The sequence below is a fragment of the Mytilus californianus genome, unplaced genomic scaffold (assembly GCF_021869535.1).
Source record: "Mytilus californianus isolate M0D057914Y unplaced genomic scaffold, xbMytCali1.0.p SCAF_9, whole genome shotgun sequence".
Classification (NCBI taxonomy): domain Eukaryota; kingdom Metazoa; phylum Mollusca; class Bivalvia; order Mytilida; family Mytilidae; genus Mytilus; species Mytilus californianus.
In genome coordinates, this window is record NW_026262745.1 from 6,596,084 (window position 1) to 6,609,982 (window position 13,899).

Below are 13,899 nucleotides of genomic sequence, written 5' to 3' on the forward strand. Positions count from 1 at the left end.
TATTTATATTTGAATCTAAGTGTGTTTCAGTGACTGTTACAATATCGAACTCTTCAGTAAAATTTTGAAGGAACGCAATTTTATTTCTTAGACTTCGAATGTTAATGTTCAGTGGCGGATCCAGGGGAGGGTTCCGGGGGTTGGAACCCCCCCCCCCCCCCTTTTTTTTGGACGATCAATGCATTTGAAAGGGAACACATATAGTTGGAACCCCCCTTTCTCCTGGGTTGGGAACCCCCCTTTTAAAAATGGCTGGATCCGCCCCTGATGTTGCATATTGAAATTGGTTATCAGAATTACCGAAATGGTCAGTGTCATAGTCACTTCTTGGACCGGGATTTTGTTCAACACTGCCAATAATAAGAATAAAATGCAAAACAAAAAATAGAAATATAACATTTATATTCGGATCAAGGCTCTGTAACAAGGACAAGGAGACGACGAGAAATGTACAACGAAAATTTGTAAGTGGTATTCCCTTAAACGATTCTTCGTTGAGGTCAATACTAGCCGATTGGGAAGAACAATATTTGCATGTATTGAATAACCCTATGGTTACCCTGTATTGTTCAATACAATTACCCATTAGGAAAAAGTACAACAATCATATATCTATCATAAGACAGGTAGCCATTCAGGTTAAACAAAGGTAAACAAAGACCACACACACCATTATCTAAAATCATACATAAATAAATCTGATCATATACACGCAAAAAAGCAAAAAACATTACAAAGAAAAAATAGGAAGTCATTTTCAAGTCTGAGAACGGAAAAATTTAGTTATAATTTTACTCGCAAAACTGACATGTACTTTTATACTGGGAACAGTAGTAAAGTCCCTGTTTTATATCTTATCTGTCAGTGACAATTTAATTTCTTACAATTTTCCAATTTTTTAATTCATTTCAGCTGAATAATTTAATTGCATTTTTGTATACACTAATGTTTCTTGGTCGATTTTTGAAAGTAATGCTCTTCATCATCGCGACTTAAAGCTAACTTCTAACACATTCACAAAATTATTGTATTGGGCGTAGGATATCAATTTTTGTAAAGACTATAACATTTTTTGATTCTACAATTTAACCTTCACCGTATTATAAGGAGAAATCGTTTGTTGAATTTTTTGGTGAGTGATTAGACGATGTTATTTTTTTTTTCTCACCAAAATCGCTTTACGGATCATCGTATGGTTGTAGAAAATCAATAAAGTATTACGCATACATTGACTAGAAAAATGTGTACCTGTATCAAAATCTGGAGAGGTTCGTTAAAGGTGATCCCGTAACCGTGTAAAAGGATTTATACATGTACTCATTCAGAAAAAAACAAAGTTTAAACAAGATTGTCAGTTGAAAAAGTACCGAATCAAGTGATATAATAGAAATATATACATTTAAAATTTAAAATGTAGATTAGTTTATTATTTGTAATATAATAAAGTGTGGGATCAATTAACGGGATTTTGTGTTAATTTGTTTACATTACCCATGTATAGGTCGGATTTAATAATGAGGAGACGATCTTCAATTAATCCGTTACTAAGCTTTTGTTTTATAGGGACGGCCCTAAGAGTATTTTAGATATTTTTGAAATATGGTCGGAAATCGACAATTTTGATATGTTAATATTTTTTGTTAGCATACTTTAATACAAGGATACCAAATGAATAGTCTAGAAGTTTTAAGCATACTTTCAAGGAAAGTTGTTATATACATAAGAGACATTTAAAAAAGAAAAAGAAAAAATTAACAACCGTTGAAGACATATAAAGTCAAGTTTTTAATTGTCATTGGTTACTTTACAATATTGTCTTGGTCTTCAGCATGGCTGCGGCTTTTGTCATTGTTTGAAAAATCTGGACTTTGTTCTTGATTCTGACGATCTGTGCTTCTTTCAAGAGCTTTGATATCATCATAGTTTGTGATAAGCTTTTTGCTGCTGTTCTCATTTTTTTGGCAAAGATACGACCGTCGGATGTCCAATACGTATAAATTGTGCGGTCATACTTGAGATTTGCAAGATGTTGTGTGAGACCAATCCTATATTGAGTTAAGTTTTCGGTGATAAAAATACCATCTGCACCACCTTTCAAAGCTTTCTTGTTGAAGTATACACTGCTTCTATTGCGATAAGACAAAAATCTCACTATAACCTGTGATTTGCCCTTTTTTGCCTTCCCAATAACATGACTTCTACCAATGTCGTCCAGAGTTAGATGCAAGCCTAATTTGGTATTGCAGATATCTAAAATAATGTCGTCAGTGTTGACTGGATGGATGATTTTTCCTTCATCATCGACGGGCACGCGGATGTTATGGAAACGCAAACTTGTACGACGTGAATATTGTTCTTGGTTTTCCAGTCTGGTTTCCAAGTCTGCTATTTTTTTGTAGAGAGCGTCAATATCTGAATCAAGTTCTTTCATTGTGTTTGCGTGTTGTTTAACTTGACCATCTACTTTGTCGATCCATATAAACTGTTTGCATACTTTTTGTTTAGTTATATCCATTATTTGACTATGATTTTCAATTGTCTCAGCTATTGGTTTTACTTCTTTATCGACACATTTTTTCACAACATCTTCAATCATGGAGGAAAAAGTTTCACCTATTTTTTCAGCAAGAATAGGAACTATTTTATTTATAACATCTGGACTAGATAAGTCCTCTAAATTTTGTCTGCCATCGTTTTTCTTGATGCAGGTATTTTTTTGTCTAGGTCCTGGAAATCACCAATTGAGTTTCGATGTCTTATTTGTCGTGTTGTGTGTTTTTGTGTTCCGGGAAGGAATTCAGGACTTAGAAGTTCTTTTCTTTTATTTGAAGTTTTTGTGTTTGTAGTTCTCAGAGAAATGGCAGGTTGCGAACTTGTAATCATAAATTCTGAACTGAGTTCAATGTTTTGATCCATGGGGGCAGCCATATTGTTGTGATTTATTTGTTTGTTGACAATGGAACTGTCTCAATTAATGTCTACAAATACTATTTTTTGTCACTTAACTTATCTGAAGTCATGCAATAGTCTTTCTATAGTTAGTGCATACAATTTTTTCAGTTTTAGTTTTAGTTATCCATTGTATTTTTCCCATTCGACAAGAGATACCTTTTACACGTCCTAAAGTACTATTATCCTGTTGTAGTGTGCGAGCTTTTCCCCTTATTACAGAACACCGCATTGCTCATATCTTGTAATGGAGCAAGTAATTTCACATATACAAACGTACCACATTAGTCACCCATAAAGGCTGCCCTTATCTTGCTTTAAGTTGTGATCACTTCAATTAACATAAAAGTACCAAACCCTATCTTGTAAGGAACGAGCACTTCAACTTATATAAGAGTCCAACACAAATTAACCCTTTCGGCTCCTTGTATCTTACTGTTAGTTGCAACTACTTTCATTTATTAAAAAGTACCAAATAAGTGATCCCTAAAGGCTGTGAAAGCTACCTTACAACAACCACAATATACTAGATGGTAAACGATCTAAACGCTGATTCTTTGCTTTTTTTTTATGTCCGTGTAGTGATTATGCGTCCTGAATTAATTCACTATTTTCTTTTTCGTTAAACAAAACCGTTAAAGACCAGTTTTCTTTAGGGATTTGACACTTTCTTTATGCTCTTCTTGTACATTTTTATAAAAACCGCTTCCTTATTGGAATAAAATTGATTAAATGTAGAAACTATTTTCTTCTTTTCTTAGATGACTAAACGTTAAAATCTCATAGGATGTAAATTAAAGACAGTCAAAAGTCGGTGATATGAAAATAGTCTATTTATGCCTTGTCAAAAAATAAATAGATTATCTTCTAGACATCTACATAGTCTGCTCAGGTTTGAGGCGAATTGCGTTTGATGACAGTTTATCAAATATTTAACATGGAACACAAATATTGTTCTAACCAATATTACATTTACAAAGACCTGCTACTATTTTGATACAAGAAATGCGGATTTCTCCATTATTCCTTTAAGTAAATTGTCCAGTCAATGTGACGTATCTATGAGCTGCTTCCAAACTAAATGTTATTCATAAATAAAGTGCTTAAAGAAAACTGAAAGTAAGCTTTTGTTCATTAAATAATGGGCTTAAAGAAAACTGAAAGTAAGCTTTTGTTCATTAAACAAATGCACAGGATGTATAAAATATTTTTTTTCACAAAATATTTGATTTATTGAATTTTGAACATTGCTTCATCAGAATGGAGAATATCTTTCAAAATAAAACTTAAAATCATTTTACATCATATATATATAAATGAGTGTAGAAAAAACGATGAAATTAAGTTTGTTATTTGCTAGGTGCATCATACAATCAATACTTCTTTATTTACTACCTACTGGAAGATTATCACTAATTATTACTAATTAATCCAACCATTGAACGGGTGACAAAAGAATAACTGAAAAACTTGATAGACAAGTTTGTTTTCTATATCTAAAATAGCTAGTAAAGAATTGATGTTTTACCTAACAAAGTTGCAAATATAACTTCTATGAACGAAGTACAATTCACAAGTCACCAATTTCATAATTATCTAACACTGTTAAAATGTTCTCATAAATATTCCTGTTCAGGGCTTAAAACTGCGGAGGACGTTATTGTTCATTATTGCATAATGGCATGTCTTCACAAAGAGTAAAGTGTAAAAGTAAATCCGCAATGCATAAATCATACGGTTTTATGCATATTTATTTCATTTATGTTTCATTGCCTTCAACAGTAGATGACTGAGTTTTGCCCATATATTGCTATAAGGAACACTATTCTAAACTCTTGAGTAAGATGGTTACTTATGGTAGATCTGCTTGTTCATCGTGTGATCATTTTAGTATAACAAATGCTATTTTTTCAATTATTTCTTTTAGACCTTCAAACTATATGTGCCTGTCTCAAGTCAGGAGCCTGTAATTCAGTGGTTGTCGTTCGTTGCTGTGTAACATATTTGTTTTTCGTTCATTATTTTGTACATAAATCAGGCCATTAGTTTTCTCGTTTGAATTATTTTAAATTTGACATTGTGGAATGGGTTTTGCTCATTGTTGAAGGTCGTACGTTGACCTATAGTTGTTAACTTCTATGTCATTTCGTCTCTGGTGGAGAGTTGTCTCATTGGCAATTATACCACATCTTATTATTTTTATATTTCATGTTTTTTTCTTGGTTTGTTTAAAATGTTACAATGATGTCTCGTTGCTGCGTACTTTATGTCAGATTTTAGCCATATTGACTATGTAACAATTTACTTTCCCCATAGTATCAGTTGCATCTAAGAGATAATTCAATTTAGGGTTTGTACATTACGAAAAAAAAGTTTATGAGAAATGTCAAAGTTATGCCATACATTTTAAAGGATGCATTCGAAGCATGAACATAATGAATCTCAAATTTCATGTAAGGGGGCACTGCAAAACCGAGATTGACTGAGATGTTTGTGCGTATATGTATCTTAATTTGTGTTGTCAACGGTCAACCGTCGGATGGACCGAATATCGAATACCAAAATCACTAACCGGTTAATCGGACCCTTTTTTCACTTTCAATAGTTTTGATTTAAATGTATATTGAAATCATAAAAAAAACAATATTTATATTTTAACATGATCATCGTGGTACTAAATGAGATCAATTATTCAGTACATTTGTGACTTAATTAACAATAAATACATTCCAATTTGACATGAATTAATTAATTAGAAGAAAAATTGTCTATCAGCTTGGGACTCTTAAGTAAAAATATATAATTTGTATAGATGTATAAAAACATAAATTGAACAGTTGTTAGCTGATCAAATTTTACGATTTAGTTGTTCATTTCATTTAAACTTAATATTGAGACGTAAATGTAAAAATGCAAATCATCCACATCCAAGGCTTGATCATTTTTCAAACAAAATGCTGATTTAAAGATTGCGAAAAGCAAACATAGTGTATACTTGTCGTTCCAGTTCTATACAGACATGAACTATACAGAAAGTTTTCAGAAAAGATGTAACGATAAACCTTAATACATCATATTATATAACCATACACCGTGATAAAGTACTTCAGACATTTCTTTGATTGCTTGGGTGATTGATTGTTCTTTGCGTAACGCCCGGTGGAGAATATTTCATGCATGTTAAGGATGATAATACCTTATTATTTCAATAGGCAGGACTGCAATAGGGGTCGACAGCATGGAGGGTCGAGACATTTTGAATGCTACTGGAAAATGGGGATACATGTATATTTAATAGGGGCAAAAAATAATCCTTGCAACAAGCCACCTACGGACCCTGCAAAGAGTTGCTGCAAGGCTTATTAACTTGCAAATAGCGCGACACTTTCTCTACAAGATTTGTAGTTATGTCCCCCTGGACTGTATGGACAGTCTTACTTATATTCCCCTGCATACATGTTTGGCCTCTCAAAAAAAAAGTGATTTGAGACGCATTTTGTGTTTATGGTCAATTTTTTATGGTCTGTATGCAATATATGTATTTGAACGAGCTCATGGAACATACAAGAAGGGTAACAAAGCCGCAACCAAAAAGAAAACGTGTTCTTTGTAAAACTGAGAGTGGTGCGTTTGATTTCTCCGCCATTTTTGATATGTCACAAACAATAACAAAATCATCTGGTACCAGTATGATGCCAACGGTCAATTTCCCATCATCACAGGACACAAATCCAATTAGGTTTTTATCTCAGCTAGCACTAGTCTTTACAAAGAGCATCGCAAACAGGAATGACTTTGTACCCCCCTCCTCCTATATCGCTTAACAACGCTCCACCATGGATGTCCGACTTGATAAATAAAATTGATAATCTTACATTGAAAATGAAATCGGTTGACGAAATATAGTCATCAGTTATAAGCATTGACAAAAATGGGAGCCTTTCAAGTGGGTGGCCTTGTGAAACGAGTGACGTTGAAAATAGTCAGCAGTGTATATCTGTAGGGTTCGAACAAAAATAAATCTGACATTGCTGTCATTGCCGAACTACATTACGAGTTGTCAATAAGAGTATGGCTGATCAGCTTGAACAGCTATAATGTGAAAACTTGAGGGACAATTTGATGTATTTGTTGTCGAGGAGGAGTAGGACAAATCCGGTATTGACCAGATTAAAATCATATGGGCTACATCTTTGGAAATTCGAGAACCAATCGAAATATCGATTAAGGATGGGAAGTAAAATTCATCAGCACGTCAAGTCGAAATATGAGTAAGCCGCGCAAAATTTCTACATGTAAGCGTCAAAACTCGCCAAAATTAAAATAGTCTACAATTTCTATTTGTGAACACTTTCCAAAATCAATCCACGAAAAACGCAAACTGTTATTACCTGTGTATAAAAAAGCAAAAGAGGCAGGTAAAAGGGTGTCGCTTATTAAAGATAAACTTTTTATTGATGGTGAGCAAGCTGTGGTTAACTCAAATGAACTATTCAAAATCGCACGTCGTGATCAGTCAGTTGATAGAATGTCTGGTACATTGTCGGGCCCAGGGGCCGAAAAAACACCGAGCAATTCAAGTTCAATTATAAAACCTAGTAGATCGTCAGTGAGTGATGGTTCGTCTAATGGGTCCCGCTTTGAAGTGTTGACAAATATACATACTGACACAGATTGAGACAAATCAAGAAGAATCTCCTTTATCAACTTTTTGTATAGGAACATTAATGATGGCTTTCATGATAAACTCAATGAGCCAATTTTTTTATCTTACATTAAAACATGATGTTGTTATTTTGTCTGAGTAAAGGATTGATAAATTATTTGATGATATTATTGATGGGTATATTTGTAAGCCAGTCCCATTGCTAAAAACAAGGAGGCGGGCTGTACTTGTTAATAAAAACACTGTTTCGCAAAATAGGATGAAATAGTTGACATTCAGAACGAAACAATTATTTGGCTTTTGCCTTAAGGATTCAAAGGATATAACAACTTGTGGGGTTGATTATTATATTGGATATTATATTATTATATATTGTTTATTCCAATTATTACAAAAAGTATAATTGTTATTTATTTTATGATTTGTTAGCCTCTGTTGAAAAATATTCATCAGTTACTGCAAAGGTATTTTTATTATGTGACATGAATGCAAGAACTCCTATAGTTAATGATTTTATTGTAAATGACAATGTATGTGGTCCAATTTTGTGAAGGTGATTGAAAAATCACAAGATGGTATTGACAGTTATGTTGAATCTTTTACTTCAAATTTAATTTTAATTAATTCTTTTGCAACTCACAGAATTTCATATAATACATGTGATCGTACCCGTAGTAAGACGACCCGATATAAAGAAGACAAACCATGGTTTAACTACGAGTGAAAAAGACTTCGATCTATTTATATAAGTGCTTTGTATATATTCAATAGAGACAAAAATGTAGAAAATTATCAAAGATTAATTACGTCTTAAAGGCAGTACAAACATTTAGAGAAGAAGTGAATACGGAAATATAAACGTCAAGGGGATGTTATGATAGACGCATTGCGTAAAAATGATCAAAAGAAGAAATATTATAAACTGTTTCAAAAGAAGCGAGCCAAAACTTGTGATGTGTCACTTTCAGAATTTTTCGAGCATTTTAGAAACTTAGGTGTTGTTGATGAGACATATGATAACATTGATCGTATTATTACACGCAATGAAATTCTGAAGTGTATTTCTAACCTTACACGTGGTAAAAGTCATGGTACTGATGATACATTTAACGAGTTACTCATTGAATAAAAGGATATTCTGCTACTGTTTCTACACGAAATATTTAATAGGATATTAGCGTGATGACATTTTCCGAAATCTTGGAGGCTCGAAGTAATTAGTCATGTTTTTGAAGAAGGTGATTCATCAGATCCAGCGAACTATCGTGGAATCAGTTTGGTTAGTAATTTGGCGAAAGTCTTTACATCTATAATAAATTCAAGGCTATCAGTATAGTTTGAGAATAATGACGTTATCACCGATGTGCAGTTTGGATTTCGTTCTGGTAGCAGCACTGTTGATGCAATTTATTGTTTGTAGACACTTGTCCAGAAGGCACTTTTTGATAAAAACAAAACAAAGTTTATATTTACAAGCAGGCATTTGACTCCGTATCCAGACTTAACTTATGGTTGAAATTGTCAAGAAATGGCACAACAGGCAAAATGCTGTCTGTTTTAAAATCAACGTATTGCACAGTTAGAGACTGTGTGAAAATTTATGTTTTTCTTTTTATTCAGAGCAGTTTACAAGTTCAGTTAGTCTTATGCAAGAAGAAGAAATCTGGTATTATGATCAAAATACTATTGACATATTTGAAAATTTAGTTACCTTAGTGTACTGTTAAGTTTTACCAGTAAATTTAATGCCTGTACCAAGTCAGGAATATGACAGTCGTTTTCCATTTGTTTGAGGTGTTTGAGCTTTTGATTTTGCCATTTGATAAGGGACTTTTCGTTTTGAATTTTCCTTGAAGTTCGCGGTATGTTTGTTATTCTACGTATTACTAAAGCTCAGAGACATTTAGCTGAGCAAGGTAGAAAAGCTGTATTTGGTTAAAAGTCAAAGGTTTCATCATTGTTTTTTAATGCTTTTACATATTTGAATTTGTTTGATACTTATATAAGTAGTATATTATGTTATTGTTGTGAAATATGGGCTTCCATACAGCTCCAAATATTGAAAAAAATACAACCAGATTTAAAATATATTAGGTGTTCAACAAATGTTATGGTCTATTATGAATTGGATCGATATCCTCTGATATATTAGATTAGATAATTTTTTTTATTAACCAATCATTGTGCCTAAAATTTGAGCTATACAATAAAATGAATTGTTACAAAATAAAGCAAAGTAAATGATTAGAATAATTAAAGTATATTTAAACAAAACATTATACACATTTAAACAAAGTAACATATAAACAATGTCATTGACAAACATTAAGATATATGGTAGAATGTATAAAATAGTGAAGTACGGGTTTAAATTGTTATATACAAGCAACTATATTCTTAAAAACTGCTATAGGGAACAACTGTATAATTTTTGTAATAATAGGAGCAGTTGGATTTATCAACTTCAACAATTATTATTTAACTTAGGTTTAAATAAGATTTGGTACAACCAAGACAATTTAATTATTGATTGTAAAACAAGAATATATGATCAAGGACTCATCTTAGTGTTATTTATATAAATATATTGTCAATAATGTAAGTTTACAGAATTATCTCACTAAACATGAATTTCAGAGTGTATTTAATTCGTCTGAGATTGTCTTCACATAATTTGTTCGTTGAAGTAGGACGTTATCATGGAGGAATAAGGTTAGGCAGAAAATGAGCTCATTTTACTTTGAATACCATCGAAGATGAATTCCATTTTGTATTACAATGTGAATGCTGTTTAAGGAGGCTGTTCATTAAACCTTATAATTATAGGCGTACATTGTCGTTGAAATAAGTTCAACTTCTAAGCACTGAAAATGTCAAAGATTTGAGTAGTTTGTGTAAATTCTTATTTAATGCACTTAATCATAGGACTGATCTGTTAGTGAACAATAGTTGATGTTTATATGCTTGTCTGATGTATTATGTCATTTTATGGTGTAAATATGTTTTGTATATATTCTTGTACTGATAAGCATAATGTGCTTAAAGTAATGAAGAAATGAATTGAATTGAAGAGGCATCGGATTTAATGTCCCCATTTTGACCAGACGTGGCTTCGAATTCATACATCCCACACAACCAAAAGGACGCCCCACTTTGGGAAGTGTTTTACTGCAGGTCGGAAGAAGACCAAAGGCAACCATATTATTTTAGCCCAGTCAACCTTAAGGTTCATTTTTTTTAATATCAAATTTCATACCGGTTAACCGGTTAATCAATCGAAAGATTATCCGAGTAACCGGTAAGGTAATACTGTTCAATTTGACGATACTAATCTTAATATAAAGAACAATAAAGCTACATCGGATGGTAATTAAAGGGTAAAATAATGTAGACATAGTACTTTTTTTCGTTTAAACAACGAAATATGTAATATATTGCTATCATTTATTAAAGTTGCCAAAGCTTATGCATCTGGACCAAATACAGCTGAATTTAAATTATGACCTGCGAAGATCATAAATGTCCTATTGCAGTTCAACTCGTGCATACAAAATAACACCGTCTACTATACTAACATTGCATGGAATTTCATAAAAAAAAAACGATGAGATTAGGCCACACCAATTTGGTTAATAGTTCTTTGGATTTGCCCGCTCCTGGTTTTGAGAAATTGACTTTTTTAAAAAGAAAATAATTACCGCTTCCGCCAATTTTTGGGCCGCATGCCGCTCCAAAATTAGTTTATCCTTGAAATTTTTTTCTCTAAGAAGTTTTTCTTGTGCACATATTGCTCCGATCGATCCAAACGCACGTGTGATAAATCGATTTGTAAATATAAAGGTCAAAATCGGGATGCCAACATGAAGTTGTGTCAGATCATTGCCGAGGACAAGAAGTTACTAAACACACAGTTATTCGAAATGCATTTCGTTTTACATATGAAGACCTGTTCTAGGAGACAAAAATAAAAAAAATCGTTAGATGACAACGATCACATCAGTTCTTGTTAGAACCATTCTCATCCCCGATCATTGACATTGTTTCAACAGACATAGAATGTCATAGTCCGAGATTACTCTGACGTCCAACGGCTATTTTGCCAGACATAAGGGGGCGCTGTTGTCCCACGGCCCCAGCTTACCTGGCAAAACAGCCGTTGGACGTCAGAGTAATCTCGGACTACAACAGACATAGATAGAGCTATCTGTCTTAGATGAAATTAATATTAAATTCACATGAATTCAAAAAAAAAATGACAGATGAAAACCCCATATCCCCTTGTTAGTCTATTGACATGCAATCAGAACTCTTTTGTAAGGGAAATTTTAAGAGTTCCAACGTTCGAGACCAAAGTGGTGGTATTGTGATTGCCATGCTAATATATATATAATAATTAGGGATGTGTTATTGGTGCAACTACTTTCAGTTTGAAATACATTGCAGGTTTCAGGGGCAAAAGGAAAAAGTATTTTGCTCAGTCAGAATAATGCATGTGAATGTGGTTAAAGGTATTATAAGGGAATGTTTTAATACATTGAGATCTACATGCATAGCAATATAACTATCTTACTCAGGTTGTTGTTGAAATATTCAGCTCACTCATTATGTTGATCCTATTATGGATAAAAAGTTCCAACTGGATGTCAAGCAGCCAATAAACAATCATTACCATATAATGAAAACAACTATATCAAAAGCTATTTAATATTTTTCAAGGGCATTTTTTGGAATACATACACATATTTTAATTGTATTCAACACATTTCATTTACCTAACTAACATAATTCCTCTTGTTAAACTGCATCTGCTATGCTTCCTTAATATATACACATGTATGAATTTAAATGAAAACTCACACAGTCAAAGGTTATTTGACGAAAATAATCAAAATTATACTTAACCAAAGCGAACCAGAAAGTTGGGTATGGTACAGACTGTACTACAGGCACAAATACATCATATTATATTCATCTGAGCATGTTTCTCCTCCTTTTTCTTTGAAGTAATTTAGTCGTAATATGTACATAAAATTCTAAATCGCACAATTAAAAAAAAATTATACCGCTCGCTCCACTTGTAGAGCACCCGCATCAACAAAACTCATTTTCAAGAAATAAATACAATAAAAAAAATTTGCTCGCTCGCCCCATATTTTTTGGAGCTTTTCTCCGAAGAACTAAAAATCAAATTGGTGTGGCCTTAGTTGAACAATGGTTTGTGAAATATATATTATTCTAAGTAACAAAATTATAATTCCAAACTATGTTAAAAAGTTGTAAACAAAGTCTTAATCCAAAGTATAATTCACAAAGGAGACATTGAAGATGAAATGAAAAGATGTACGTTCTAGAAAAACGGACATGAGCAATCAGTACCCTTAAAAACTAAAACATTCGGAACTGCCAATTTACATTAAAAATGGGAGGTATATCAGGCGTTCTGGAAGTTTAATGATAACGTAAAGACCTACTATAATTGACGGAAAATACCAAAACGAGATCATTCTAGATACATAATGTCACAATATAAAAACTAGGAAGCAAATAAATGCCCCTAAAAAGCAATAAAGAACAGCATTTTTCAAGTATAAATAAGATGGAGTTTTGTGGTAATAAAAAAATAATAAAATATCAATACAATAATATTATTTTTTTAAAGCACATCTTTGTGTAAGCAATCTTTTACACACATGTTGTGCCAGTGTTTAAATATAAAGAAAGAAAGCTTACCTTAGCTATGTCTGGTGTTATTAAAACGCAATGCCTGATTATTTCCCTCAACAGTCTTTAAAGATTCAAATATTGACGCTAACACGCAGAGGGAGAATTTTTTTTCTCTAGAAATGTTTGTATAATTAGTGCAATTTCTAATGCATCTAATTGATAACGTCATTAGATGAAACCGTCGCAATTAATAACTTTTAAAAATGCATGTTGAATGCTATTTACCTCTAATACTTGTTATGCACGTTATTTGCATTTAACTTTTTCCGTTTGAAGGCTATGTATGGTATGCTATAAATTGATATAAATTGCGGAACTTGGAACATATCAAATAGAAGCGTTTTAAATCTTTTAACATTTTTCGGAAATCACTCGATATTATACACTGGAATGAAAGGCCATTAACTCCTTGTGTTATTTCGAACACTAACGATGTATTTACAAATTAAAAATGATTGACAGTTTGCTTCAGCAAATGGTTTCATTTTATTTTCTATATGGTATATTTCAAAATGTTCCTTTCATATCAAAATCAAACAGAAACGCAGCTTTAGTGAAAG

General features: G+C 32.5%; 1 protein-coding gene across 1 annotated transcript in view; it reads right to left on the reverse strand.

The window, feature by feature from the left end:
- LOC127716276 (phe13-bombesin receptor-like) overlaps positions 1-13,414 on the reverse strand; it is a 73,362-nt gene extending 59,948 nt beyond the window's left edge. Inside the window, exon 1 of the mRNA XM_052222435.1 lies at positions 13,346-13,414. The gene's annotated coding sequence lies outside the window, so the exon portion shown is untranslated. The remainder of the gene's footprint in view (positions 1-13,345) is intronic.
- Positions 13,415-13,899: the final 485 nt, after the last annotated feature.